Consider the following 13,410-nt stretch of genomic DNA (forward strand, 5'->3'; position numbering starts at 1 on the left):
TCCTGTCCACAGCACAGGAACTTTCTGCTCTGCAGCTCTGCACTGCTCGGGTTTGATCATCCACCTTCACATCCACTCACACTCTCTCACACATTTGCTCACTCTCTTACACACTCACCCTCTGTCCGATCTTGCTTGTAGCCATCTTCTGGTTTCTAGGAAGTGTTTAATGTCTCCTTTGATCTCCTTGGTAACCCATTAATTGTTTAATAACATGCCATCTAGCCTTCATGTGTTTAAATGTCTGCATGTTCTTGTTGCAGTTGATTTCTAGTTTCATGCCATTGTGATTTAAGAATATACTTGATATGATTTTAATCTTCTTGAACTTGTAGAGACTTAGTTTGTGCCCTAACATGTGGTCTATCTTTGAGAATGTCCCATGTGCAATTGAGAAGAATGTGAATTCTACAATTTTGTGATGTAATTCTCTGTAGATATCTATTTAATCTGTTTAATATTTGTGCTTTATTTAGAGTCTCTGTTTTCTTGTTAATTTTTTTCTCTAGTAGATCTATCCAGTGATGTCAGCAGGGTGTTGAAATCTCTTGCTATGATTGTATTGCGGTTGATTTCTCCTTTGAAGGCTTCCGAAGTTTATAAATATATGTTGGTGCTTCTATATTGGGTTCATATGTGTTTACCAAGGTTATAGCCTCCTGTTGGATAGATTCTTTCAATATTATATAGTGGCCTTCTTTGTCTCTAGTAGTGGCCTTCATTTTGAAATCTAATTTGTCAGATATTAGTACTGCTACCCAGCCTTTTTCTCCTTTCCATTTGCTTGGAAGATTGTTTTTCATCTCTTCATTTTTAACCTATGTGAGTCTTTTGCTGTCAGGTTGTTCCTTTTAAACAAGATATATATGAGTCATGCTTTTCTATCCAGTTAACTACTCTGTGTCTTTTTAGTGGAGCGTTCAATCCATTTACATTTAAGGTAATTATTGATATGTACTTAGTTACTGTCATTTTTGTTTACTGTGGTTAGATTTTTCTTTTTATTTCTTCTACTATTACAGCAGTCCTTTTCACATTTCTTGCAGTGCTGGCTTGGTGTTAATATATTCCTTTAGTTTTTTATTTTTTTTTTGTCTGGGAAGCTCCTTATTTGACCTTCTATTTTGAATGATAGCATTGCTGGATAGAGTAGTCTTGGATTCAGATCCTTGTTTTTCGTTTTTATTAATTAATTTTTGTTAAAGAAGTTTCTCCTTTTCCCCCCACTGATTCCCCCTTCCCCCGCCCTCCCCACCATGTCCCCAATTTGTTGTCCATGTCCACTGTTAATGCATACATGCATACAAGTTCTGAGGTTTATCTCTCCCCCACCATCCCCTTCTGGGGATTGTCAGTGTGTATCCCACCTCCACGTCTCTGGGACCACCCCATTCCTCAGAATGTTATGTTCATTATATAACACAAATAAGTGAGATCATATGATACTTGTCCTTCTCTGTTTCGCTTGCCTCACTCGGATGATACTCTCCAGGTCCCTCCATGTAGTCTCAAAGGACAAGAGATCTTTCTTTCTTACAGCTGTGTAGTAGTCCATTGTGTATATGTACCGCTGCTTTTTTTATCCATTTCTCTACTGATGGACACTTGGGCTGTTTCCAGATCTTTGCTATTGTAAATAGTGCTGCTATGAACAAGGGGGTACATATATTCTTTCTGATTGGTGTTTTAGGATTCCTAGGGTATTTTACTAGAAATGAGCTAACTGCGCCAAATAGCAGTTCAATTTTTAATTTTTTGAGGTAACACCATACCGTTTTCCACAGTGGCTGCACCATTCTGCATACCTACCATCAGTGTACTAGACTCCCCTTTTCTCCACACCCTCGATAACACTTGTTGTTTGATGATTTGTTGATGGCGGCCATTCTGACAGGTGTGAGGTGATACCTCATTGTTGTTTTAATTTGCATCTCTCTGATGATTAGTGATGTTGAGCATTTCTTCATATGTCTCTTAGCCATTTGTATGTCCTGTTTGGAGAGGTGTCTATTTAGTTTCTCTGCCCATTTTTTAATTGGGTTCTTTGTCTTCCTTTTGCTGAGTTGTATGAGCACTCTATATATATTGGAAATTAACCCCTTATCTGGTATATCATTGGCATTATGGTCTCCCATACAGTGGGTAGCCTTTCCGTTTTGATGATTGTATCTTTTGCTGTGCAGAAGCTTTTGAGTTTGATGTAGTCCCATGTGTTCATTTTCTCCTTTGTTTCTATTGCCTTAGGTGATGTATCAGTGAAAATTCTGCTGCATATGATGTCTGAAATTTTGTTGCCTACAGTTTCTTCTAAAATTTTTATGGATTCATGAGTCACATTTAAGTCTTATATTCATTTTCAGTTTATCCTTGTGTAGTGTGTAAGTTGATGGTCTAGTTTCATCTTTCTGCAAGTAGCTGTCCAATTTTCCCAGCACCATTTATTAAAGAGGCTGTCCTTATTCCCCTGTATACTCTTGCTACCTTTGTCAAATATTAATTGAGCATATTGCCTTGGGTCCATTTCTGGGTTCTCTGTTCCGTTCCGCTGGTCTATATGCCTGTTCTTGTGCCAGTAACAGGCTGTTTTGATTATGGTGGCTTTGTAGTATAACCTGAAATCTGGTAATGTGATCCCACCCATTTTGTTCTTCCTTTTCAAGATTGCTGTGGCTATTCGAGGCCTTTTTTGGTCCCATATGAACTTTTGAAGTAATTGTTCTAATTCTGTGAAGTATGCCGTTGGTATTTTGATGGGGATTCCATTGAATCTATAGATTGCTTTGGGTAAAATGGACATTTCAATGATGTTAATTCTTCCAATCCATGAACAGGGTATGTGCTTCCACTTTTTTATATCTTCCTCAATTTCTTTTTTCAATGACCTGTAGTTTTGGGCAAATAGGTCTTTTATTTCTTTGGTTAAGTTTATTCCCAGGTATCTTCATTTTTTTTTGCCACAATGGTAAATGGGATTTTTTTTGCTTAGCTTCTCTTTCTGTGAGTTTATCCTTGGTGTATAAGAATGCCATCAATTTCTTGACGTTAATTTTGTATCCTGCTACTTTGCCAAATTCATTTATTAAGTCTAGTAGATTTGTGATGGTGTCTTTGGTATTTTCTACGTATAGTATCATATTATCTGCAAAATATGACAGATTTCCTTCCTCCTTACCAATTTGGATCCCTTTTATTTTTTATTGCTGTCTGATCATTGTGGCTAAGACTTCCAGTACTATGTTAAGTAAGAGTGGTGAAAGTGGGCATCCTTGCCTTGTTCCTGTTCTTAAGGGAAATGCTTTTATTTTTTGCCCATTGAGTATTATGTTGGCTGTAGGTCTATCATATATGGCCTTTATTATGTCTAGATATGATCCCTCTATTCCCACATTGCTGAGCGTTTTTATCAGATATGGATGCTGGATTTTGTCGAAGGCTTTTTCAGCATCTATTGATATGATCATGTGGTTTTTATTCTTCAATTTATTTATGTGGGGTATCATGTTTATGGATTTGCGAATATTGTACCAGCCTTGCGTCCCTGGGATGAATCCCACTTGGTCATGGTGGATAATTTTTTTGGTGTATTGCTGGATCTGATTTGCTACTGTTTTGTTCAGGATTTTGGTGTGTATATTCATCAGGTATGTTGGCCTGTAGGTTTTTTTCTTTGTAGTGTCTTTTTCTGGTTTTGGAATTAGAATTATGCTGGCTTCATAAAACGATTTTGGAAGTCTTCCATATTCTTGAATTTTTTGAAATAGTTTGAGGAGAATGGGTGTTAGTTCTTTTTTGAATGTTCAGCAAAACTACCCCATGAAGCCATCCGGGCCTGGGCTTTTGTTTGCTGGGAAAGTCTTGATTATATCTTTAATTTCTTCTGTTGATATTGGTCTGTTCAAGTATTCTATCTCTTCCTGGTCCAGTTTTGGGAGACTATGTATTTCTAGAAATTTGTCCATTTTGCTTAGATTTGTCGAATTTGTTGCCATATAATTTTTCATAGTAGTTGTTAACGATCTTTTGTATTTCTGTGGTGTCAGTTGTTACTTCTCCTCTTTCATTTCTGATTTTGTGTATTTGGGTTCTCTCTCTTTGTTTATTGGTGAGTCTGGCTAAGGGTCCATCAATCTTGTTTATCTTTTCGAAAAACCAGCTCTTTGTTTCATTGATTTTTTTAATTGTATTTTTGGTCTCTATGTCGTTTATTTCTGCTCTGATCTTTACTATTTCCTTCCTTCTACTTGCTCTGGGGTTTTCTTTTTGTTTGCTCTCTAGTTCTTTAAGTTGTGATGTTAGATAGTCTATTAGAGATTTTTCTTATTTTTTGAGGTAGGCCTGTAGTGCTATGAACTTCCCTCTCAGAACTGCTTTTGCTGCATCCCATAGATTTTGTGTTGTTGTGTCTTCATTTTCATTGGTTTCTAAGAAGTTTTTTATTTCTTCCTTGATCTCCTCGGTGATCCATTCATTGTTTAATAACATGCTATTTAGCTTCCATGTGTTGGAATGACTTTGTATGTTCTTCTTGCAATTGATTTCTAATTTCATGCCATTGTGATCTGAGAAGATGTTTGATATGATTTCAATCTTCATGAACTTGTAGAGACTTAGTTTGTGCCCTAACATGTGGTCTGTGTTTGAGAATGTCTCATGTGCACTTGATAAGAATGTGAATTCTGTAGTTTGGGGGTGTATTTCTCTGTAGATATCTATTAAGTCCATTTGGTCTAGTGCTTCATTTAGAGTCTCTGCTTTCTTGCTAATTTTTTGTCAAGAGGATCTATCCAGTGATGTCAGTGGGGTGTTGAAGTCCCCTGCTATGATTGTATTGCTATCGATTTCTCCTTGAAAGTCCTCCAGAAGATTTTGAATATATTTTGGTGGTCCTATATTGGGTGCATATATGGTTATCAAGGTTATATCTTCCTGTTGAATAGATCCTTTCAATATTATGTAGTGGCCTTCTTTGTCTCTAGTTATGGCCTTCATTTTGAAATCTATTTCATCAGATATGAGTATTGCTACCCCAGCTTTTTTTTTTTTTCCAATTGCTTGGAAAAATTTTTTCCATCCCTTCACTTTTAACCTCTGTGAGTCTTTTGTTGTAAGGTGAGTCTCTTGTAAACAACATATAGATGAATCATGCTTTCTTGTTCAATCAGCTATTCTGTGTCTTTTTATGGGAGCATTCAATCCATTTACATTTAAGGTGATTATTGATATGTACTCATTTATTGCCATTTTTGTTTAGTGCGGTTCTATTTTTCTTCCCATTCCTCCTGCTTATTAGAGCAGTCCTTTTAACAATTTTTGTAGTGCTGGTTTGGTGCTAATGTATTCCCTTAGCCTTTTTTTTTTTTGTCTGGGAAGCTCCTTATTTGACCTTCCATTTTGAATGATAGCCTTGCCGGGTAGAGTAGTCTTGGATTCAGATCCTTGTTTTTCATGACCTTCATTACTTCATGCCTTTCCCTCCTGGCCTGTAGTGTTTCTTGTGAGAAGTCAGCTAACAGCCTTATGGGTTTTTTTTTTTTTTTTTTTTTTTTGTAGGTAACCTATTGCTTATCTCTTGCTCCTCTTTGTCTTTTATTTTTGGCAGTTTGATTACTGTGTGTCTTGGTGTGGGCCTGTTTGGGTTCTTCTTACTTGGGGCTCTCTGTGCTTCTTGAACTTGAATGCCTTCTTCCTTCACCAAATTACGAAAGTTTTCTGTCACTATTTCTTTGAATATAGTCTCTAACCCTTGCTCATTTTCTTCTTCTTCGGGGTCTCCCATGATGCGAATATTATTATGTTTCCAGTTGTCCCATAGTTCTCTTAAGCTGTCTTCCTTTTTTTAATTGTTTTTTTGTTTTTTTTTCTGATTGGATGATTTTTTTCTACCCTGTCTTCTAATTCACTGATCCGGTCCTCAGCTTCCTCTACTCTGCTTTTTAGACCTTCCAATGTGTTTTTCATTCCTGATATGTCGTTTTTAATTTCCTACTTGTTGATTTTAAACATTTCTATGTCTTTATTCATGGTGCTCATGTCCTTACACATGCTGTTGAGCTTCCTCAAGATTATGGCTCCAAATTCTAGTTCTGTTAACTTGCTTAACTGCACCTCATTTATCTCATCTTTGATAGAGGTCTCTTGTTCTTTCATTTGGCTTTTGTTTCTGTTTTTCACCATTTTAGCTATCACAGTGGGCTTTGGTGCCAGCCAAATTTTCCCTGTGGATGTTGGTGTTCTGCTGTTTGTGGCTCCCTCTCCTGGGTTTGGATGAGTGAAGGAGGACCCACTTTAACCACCACTGTCATGTCTTAACTTTCTCTACCTTTTTTTTTTTTTTTGCCTGGAGTCTATTAGTAGAGGTCACCTGAAGAACCTTGATTTCTGCGTTGCCTGCAAAACTTTCTCAGGTGCTCAGTGTAAGAGGATTTCCTGAGGGTGGGGCAGATGCTGTTTGTTAATGGGCCTCAATTAGCATTTCAATGTCCACCAGGTGGGGTGGAATGTTCAAAGGAGGGGCCATCCCCTCTCCCCAGGGCCCTGGGAAAGAGTAAAATGACCACAGTCTTGCATGGCTGCACTCAGCAAAACCTCTGAGCACCCTCTAAATCTTGAGTGTCCCCACACATTTCCAGTCCAGTCTGCCTTCCCTCTGCTGGAGCCCAAGGTGAGTGGCTGCTGCCAATTTAGCCTCTCTCCAGACTCTGCGTCATGGAGCCGCCTGGGACTTTTACCCAGATGGCGCTGCTTCCAGCTATGGGTGGCCGAGTCTGCGACACCAACTGGGGGTGTAGCACTCAGCTGAGTTTGCAGGACTTAGCTATGGTCCCAGCTGAGGCAGCAGCAGCTTCCCGCTGAGTCCCCTGGTCCCAGCTGAATCCATGCGGCATCAGCTGAGGACTTAGCACACAGCAGAGGCTGCAGCAACTTCCAGTTGAGTCCCCTGGTCCCAGCCGAGTTTGCTGGTCCCAGCCCAGGCCGCTGTGGACCGTGGGCTCCCAGCCCCTTCTCGCATCTCGCAAGCCTACCAGGATTGAGTCAGTGTCGCTGGATGTGGTCCTCCAGGCTGCCTTTCAGTTGCTCCTTCCTGACGATTTGTCTTTATTTTTGTTGTAAATCCAATTTGGTCCTGGGAGATGGTCTGTGTTGTGGGAGCCTTTTTGCATGACATCAATTTTGTTAAAATCTGCTCTGCCATCGCCTGCCCCAAGGCAGGATATCTCTGCATTCTGCATTTCTTTATCTCTGCATTTTGCATTTCTTTAAGTAACCATTTACTCAACAAGCCAGTCTTTACTGACCTTTTGTTCCTTTTGTAGTTTTCCTGGAATTGCTTTGGGCAAGCATGGTGCTTGGCAACAGGTGCTTCTTGCCCTATATATTGTGTGAATTACCCCTGAATAAAGGAGACTTGATCAGAGCCCTGCCTTGTCTCCATTCCTCATGTCTCTTGTCCCTCCTCATCCTCACTCCCCCTCTAGAGTCCTCGTTGCTCGACCTGTGGGACAGGTCAAGTGGCGCCCAACGTGGGGCTCCAGCATGGGGGATCCAGTGAAGGACACCATTCAAGTGGCCGGCAGAAAGGAAAGCAAAGGAAAAGAAAGTAAAAGAAAAGAGGGAACGACGTGGGAACCTGCTACGTCTGCACCCCTCAGGTAAGTGAACGGCGATTATGGGTCAAGCATTGAGCCAAGATAAAATGTTCGTTGAAGGACTAAAAAAGGCTATCAAGGTACGAGGAGTAAAGGTGAAAATTAAGCATTTGTGTCAGTATTTTGATTATATTAAAGAAGTTTGCCTTTGGTTTCCTACAGAGGGAACTATAGAATAAAAACAATGGAAAATAGTTGGTGATGCTCTTAGAGATTACTATAAGACTTATGGACCCGAGAAGGTCCCAGTAACTGCTTTTTCTTATTGGAATTTAATAGATGAAATTCTATCTCAGAGACAAATGGCGAGGGTATATTACAGAAAGAAAAAGGGGAAATAAAAAAGGGGGGGGAATGAAAATAAAAGTAAAGAATGTGAGGACCTCATGTATAATGAGGAAGAAAAAAACCGAGCCTACTCGGAATAAAATTATGCCTAAAAACCACCCATGAGGGGAGCTGTCCCAAAGATCCCTCCCCGCATGCAACTTGCACCAGAGCTAGATGATATAGAGGCTTTTCCAGTAACAGAAACAGTGGACGCACAAGGACAGGCTTGGCGCCCCCATAGCGGGTTTGATTTTAATTAATAAAGGAGTTAAAGACCGCTATAGCACAATACAGAGCCACAGCCCCATATACTACGGCAATTTTAGAATCAGTAGCCGAGAATTGGCTTACGCCTGGGGATTGGCAGACATTAGCCCGAGCGACACTTGCTGGAGGAGACTATCTCCTATGGAAATCAGAATATGTAGAGAACTGCAGAGACATTGCTAAACGCAACGCATAGGCTGATCTACCAGGCCAAGGGCTGGGAAAAAATAATACGGGTATAACAGGACCCATAGAGCCCTCCCCAAAGACTGATATGGCAGGATTAGGCCATTTTCCATAGGGGCCATCGACACTCCTGTGACCCATGCAGAAAAGCATATGGCTATCTGAGGAGCCGGTGTGGGTTGATCAGTGGCCTCTAACAGCAGAAAAACTGATGGGTGCACAACAGTTGGTACAGGAGCAGCTTGATGCTGGCCACATTGTCCCTAGTAATTCCCCTTGGAACACTCCTATTTTTGTCATTAGAAAGAAATCTGGCAAAAGGCGGCTATTGCAAGACTTAAGAGCTGTAAATAAGACTATGGTACTAATGGGAGCCTTACAACCAGGACTTCCCTCACCTGTTGCCATACCTTTGGGTTTTTTCAAAGACATTGTTGATCTAAAGGATTGTTTTTTCACGATTCCTCTGCATCCAGATGATCAGAGGCGATTTGCATTCAGCTTACCAGCTATAAATTTCAAAGCGCCTATGAAAAGATTCCAATGGCATGTTCTGCCACAGGGAATGGCTAATAGCCCTACCCTATGCCAATCCTTTGTAGCCTCAGCCTTACAATTAGTTAGAGACAATTGGCCAAATATGTACACTATACATTACATGGATGATATCCTCATAGCCGGAAAAGAGGGGAGTGAGGTTTTGAAATGCTATGAGGTGATGCGCATTGCCTTACGAGACAAAGACCTGGAAGTAGCCCCTGACAAGGTCCAACTCGCAGACCTTTATACATATCTTGGTTTTCAAATGTGAGGGTCCCTAATTTCCTCTGAAAAATTAGAACTAAAATTAGACAAGCTTAAAACCCTAAATGACTTTCAAAAATTGCTAGGGGACATTAATTGGCTTATGCCCTATTTAAGAATCAGTAAAGGAGAACTTAAAACCCTGTATGATATATTGCAGGGAGATGCCAACCCTACATCTCCCCGTGAACTTACCTTGGAAGGAAAACAGGCTATATGCAAAGTTGAACAGGCTATCCATTCTCAAGCAACCACCTTTATGGATTACACTAAGCCTTTAAAGTTTATTATTTGTAAGACTGCTCTCTCCCCTACCACTGTTTTCTGAGACAGCACCCTTAATGTGGATTCACTTGCCTGCCACACCTAAAAAGGTCATTGAGCCATATTATCAGGCAGTTTCCAATCTCATTATGATAGGTTGGAAACAAGGAAAATGTTATTTTGGTAAGAAGCCAGATATGATTATACAACCCTATGCCATGGACCAAATTAGCTGGCTCATGCAAAATACTGAATTTTGGCCCATTTCCCTAGCTTCTTATGTGGGGATTCTAGACAATCATCCCTTTGAGAAATGCCTTATAGGTAGAGCTGCTTACACTTAGCTAGACCAAACAGTGTCATTTATGACATCATCTTAATGCTAAAATGCTTCACCTCATGCATCAGATTACTAGGGAACAAGCTAGGCAAATTGTTAAGAACTGCCCCTCATGTGCCACTCATTAGCCAGTCCCCCACCTTGGACTAAACCCAAGGGGACTAATCCTTAATGCGTTATGGCAGATGGATGTTACTCACATCTCTGAATTTGGAAATCTTAAATATGTACATGTTGTCATAGATACCTTTAGTGGATTCATTTATGCTTCCCTCCAAACTGGTGAAGCCACAAAACATGTGATCAGTCACATGCTAACCACATTTACAGTTCTGGGATGCCCACAGCAATTGAAAATCAATAACGGCCCAGGCTATACAAGTTCAGCCTTCTTCCAATTTTGCAAACACCTCAACATTCAACACATAACAGGTATACCTTACAACCCTCAGGGCCAAGGGATTGTAGAGAGAGCACATCTGTCTTTAAAGATCACCATTAATAAAATAAAAAAGGGGGAATGGTACCCCATGAGGGGGTCACCCAGAAATATTCTCTCTCATGCCTTATTTATTCTCAATTTTTAAAATGTGGACACTGATGGGCAATCTGCTGCTAATCGCTTTTGGCATACAGAAACTCAAAAACAATTTGCATCAGTACTATGGAAAGATCCACTAACCAACTCTTAGTATGGCCCAGACCCAGTCCTCATCTGGGGCCGAGGTTCTGTATGCATTTACTCTAAGAAAATGAAATCTGCCAGATGGCTACCAGAGCATTTGGTTAAACAGATTGATCAAGTTAAAGGAATAACAGATAACCATATAGATAACTCCAGGGTCGAAAATTCACTCTGAGAGGCTTTTCCTGTTTTTTTCTTTATTTCAGGAATGGACCGGAAGGCTGAAATCTTACTACTAGGGATACTACTGCATCTTTGCCTGCTCATGGAAGGAGGTTTTGGGCCTCCTCCACACCCTGACGAGCTCCTGAGGGCCTTATTTGGCCCCCCATGCGACTGCCTTACAGAACACTGCTGCTTATAAGAGCTTTTCTTCAATAACCCTCTTTGGAGCAGGCTAAATGGGGTGCTGCCTTATCTTCTCCCTCTGTTGGGCCCCTTACTTGGCCTTTTACTGACTGTGTCACTAGGACCTTTCCTCTTCAATGAGTTTATGGCTTTCATCAAGCAGCAGATAGATGCCATTAAGATGCAACCTGTACAGTTCCATTATCATAGACTTGAAATGGCCGACAGAGAAGCTCACTCTAGCTGTGAGTCAGTAAGCTATGACTATGCCCGAGATGGCAAATAGTGAGTCTCAAAAACCTCGTCACCTTGGTGCGCTGGCCTGGATAGCCAGAGACGGGCAACTGGAACTCACACGCATCGCCAACCACCACCTAAGACAGGAACAAGGCCTTATGCTGCCTTGCTATTCCAATGACGGGTTCGGACAGGTTGGCACCATGTGCAAGTTTCCTGACCTAAGACAGGCACAGTCCCCTCAAGGTATTATTTCGGCCTTAAAAAATTAAAGAAAAGGGGGACCTGTGGGAGCCTTTTTGCATGACATCAATTTTGTTAAAATCTGCTCTGCCATCGCCTGCCCCAAGGCAGGATATCTCTGCATTCTGCATTTCTTTATCTCTGCATTTTGCATTTCTTTAAGTAACCATTTACTCAACAAGCCAGTCTTTACTGACCTTTTGTTCCTTTTGTAGTTTTCCTGGAATTGCTTTGGGCAAGCATGGTGCTTGGCAACAGGTGCTTCTTGCCCTATATATTGTGTGAATTACCCCTGAATAAAGGAGACTTGATCAGAGCCCTGTCTTGTCTCCATTTCTCGTGTCTCTTGTCCCTCCTCATCCTCACTCCCCCTCTAGAGTCCTCGTTGCTCGACCTGCGGGACGGGTCACTGTGTAGCTTCATTCACTCTGCCACCATTTTTTTTTTTTTTGAGATCCTTGTTTTCATGACCTTGATTACTTCATGCCATTCCCTTCTGTCCTGTAGTGTTTCTGTTGAGAAGTCAGCTGAGAGCCTTATGGGGGTTCTTTGGTAGATAACCTGTTGCTTATTTCTTGCTGCCTTTAGGATTCTTTCTGTCTTTAATTTTTGGCATTTCAATTACTATGTATTTTGGTGTGGGCCTGTTTGGGTTCTTCTATCTTGAGGCTTTCTGTGCTTCTGGAACTTGAATGCCTTCTTCCTTCACCAAGTTAGGAATATTTTCTGTCACTATTTCTTCAAATTTAAAAATATGGAGTACTTCATGAATTTCTGTATCATCCTTGTGCAGGGGCCATCCTAATCTCCTCTGTATCATTCCAATTTTAGTGTATGTCCTGCCAAAGTGAGCACTGTGTTATTACTTTTGCGGTGTATTTTCCACAGCCTTAATTTACCTTCAAATGATTCCTTGTTTCAAAGCAGAGAGCTGAGAAGGTGGTTGGGGTCCTGCAGCTTAATGTTCCACTCTGAGAGGAACTTGGTAATGTCCACTTTAAATGCTAAATCACACTGCCACTTGATATTATTGAGCTCCCTGACAGGTTTTCCCTTCATCTCCATGAACTGCTAGACTTCATCCATCAGTTCTTAAAACCTCAAGAACATGTTCCCATGACTCAGTGATGAACATGTTCCTATGGCTCATTGCACTTCACAGTGGTGAACAAGATCACCGTACTCAGAGTCAACATCATTCAGTAACTCCTTAAACTGGCAGCTGTTAAACCTTCTACTTTTAAAATTGATTCATGGCACTACTTTTGATATCACATTGTTGAGCCATGGCAACTGTGCACAAAGACTTTCCTGGTGTATGATGCAGTGGCACATAATTAAATCACGTGGATCAAGACTGAGACAATTAGATTTCAGGTTATACTACAAAGCCACTGTAATCAAAACAGCCTGGTACTGGCACAAGAACAGGCATATAGTCCAGGGAAACAGAACAGAGAACCCAGAAATGGACCCAAGGTAATATGCTCAATTAACATTTGACAAAGGTGGCAAGAGCATACAGTGGAGTAAAGACAGCCTCTTTAATAAATGGTGTTGGGAAAATTGGACAGCTACATGCAAAAAAATGAAACTAGACCATCAACTTACATCATACACAAAAATAAACTCAAAATGGATTAAAAAACTTAAATGTGACTAATGAATCCATAATAATCCTAGAAGAAACTGTAGGAACCAAAATTTCAGACCTCATACACAACAGAATTTTCACTGATACATCACCTAAGGCAACAGAAACAAAGAAAAAATGAACACATGGGACTATATCCAACTCAAAAGCTTCTGCACAGCAAAAGATACAATCATCAAAATGGAAAGGCAACCCACTGTATGGGAGAGCATAATTACCAATGATTTTTCAGATAAGGGGTTAATATCCAATACATATAGAATGCTCAAACAACTCAACAAAAGGAAGACAAAGAACCCAATTAAAAAATGGGCAGAGGAACTAAATAGACACGTCTCCAAACAGGGCATACAAATAGCTAAGAGACATATGAAGCAATGTTCAACATCACTAATCATCAGAGAGA

General features: G+C 40.5%; 1 non-coding gene across 1 annotated transcript; it reads right to left on the reverse strand.

Annotated features, from left to right (window-relative positions):
- Positions 1–12,098: 12,098 nt before the first annotated feature.
- LOC118619393 lies at positions 12,099–12,205 on the reverse strand. Its single transcript, XR_004957174.1, has one exon. It is a non-coding gene; the product is annotated as a U6 spliceosomal RNA (small nuclear RNA).
- Between the last annotated feature and the right edge of the window lie 1,205 nt (positions 12,206–13,410).

Source organism: Molossus molossus, unplaced genomic scaffold (genome assembly GCF_014108415.1).
Source record: "Molossus molossus isolate mMolMol1 unplaced genomic scaffold, mMolMol1.p scaffold_m16_p_6, whole genome shotgun sequence".
Taxonomy (NCBI): domain Eukaryota; kingdom Metazoa; phylum Chordata; class Mammalia; order Chiroptera; family Molossidae; genus Molossus; species Molossus molossus.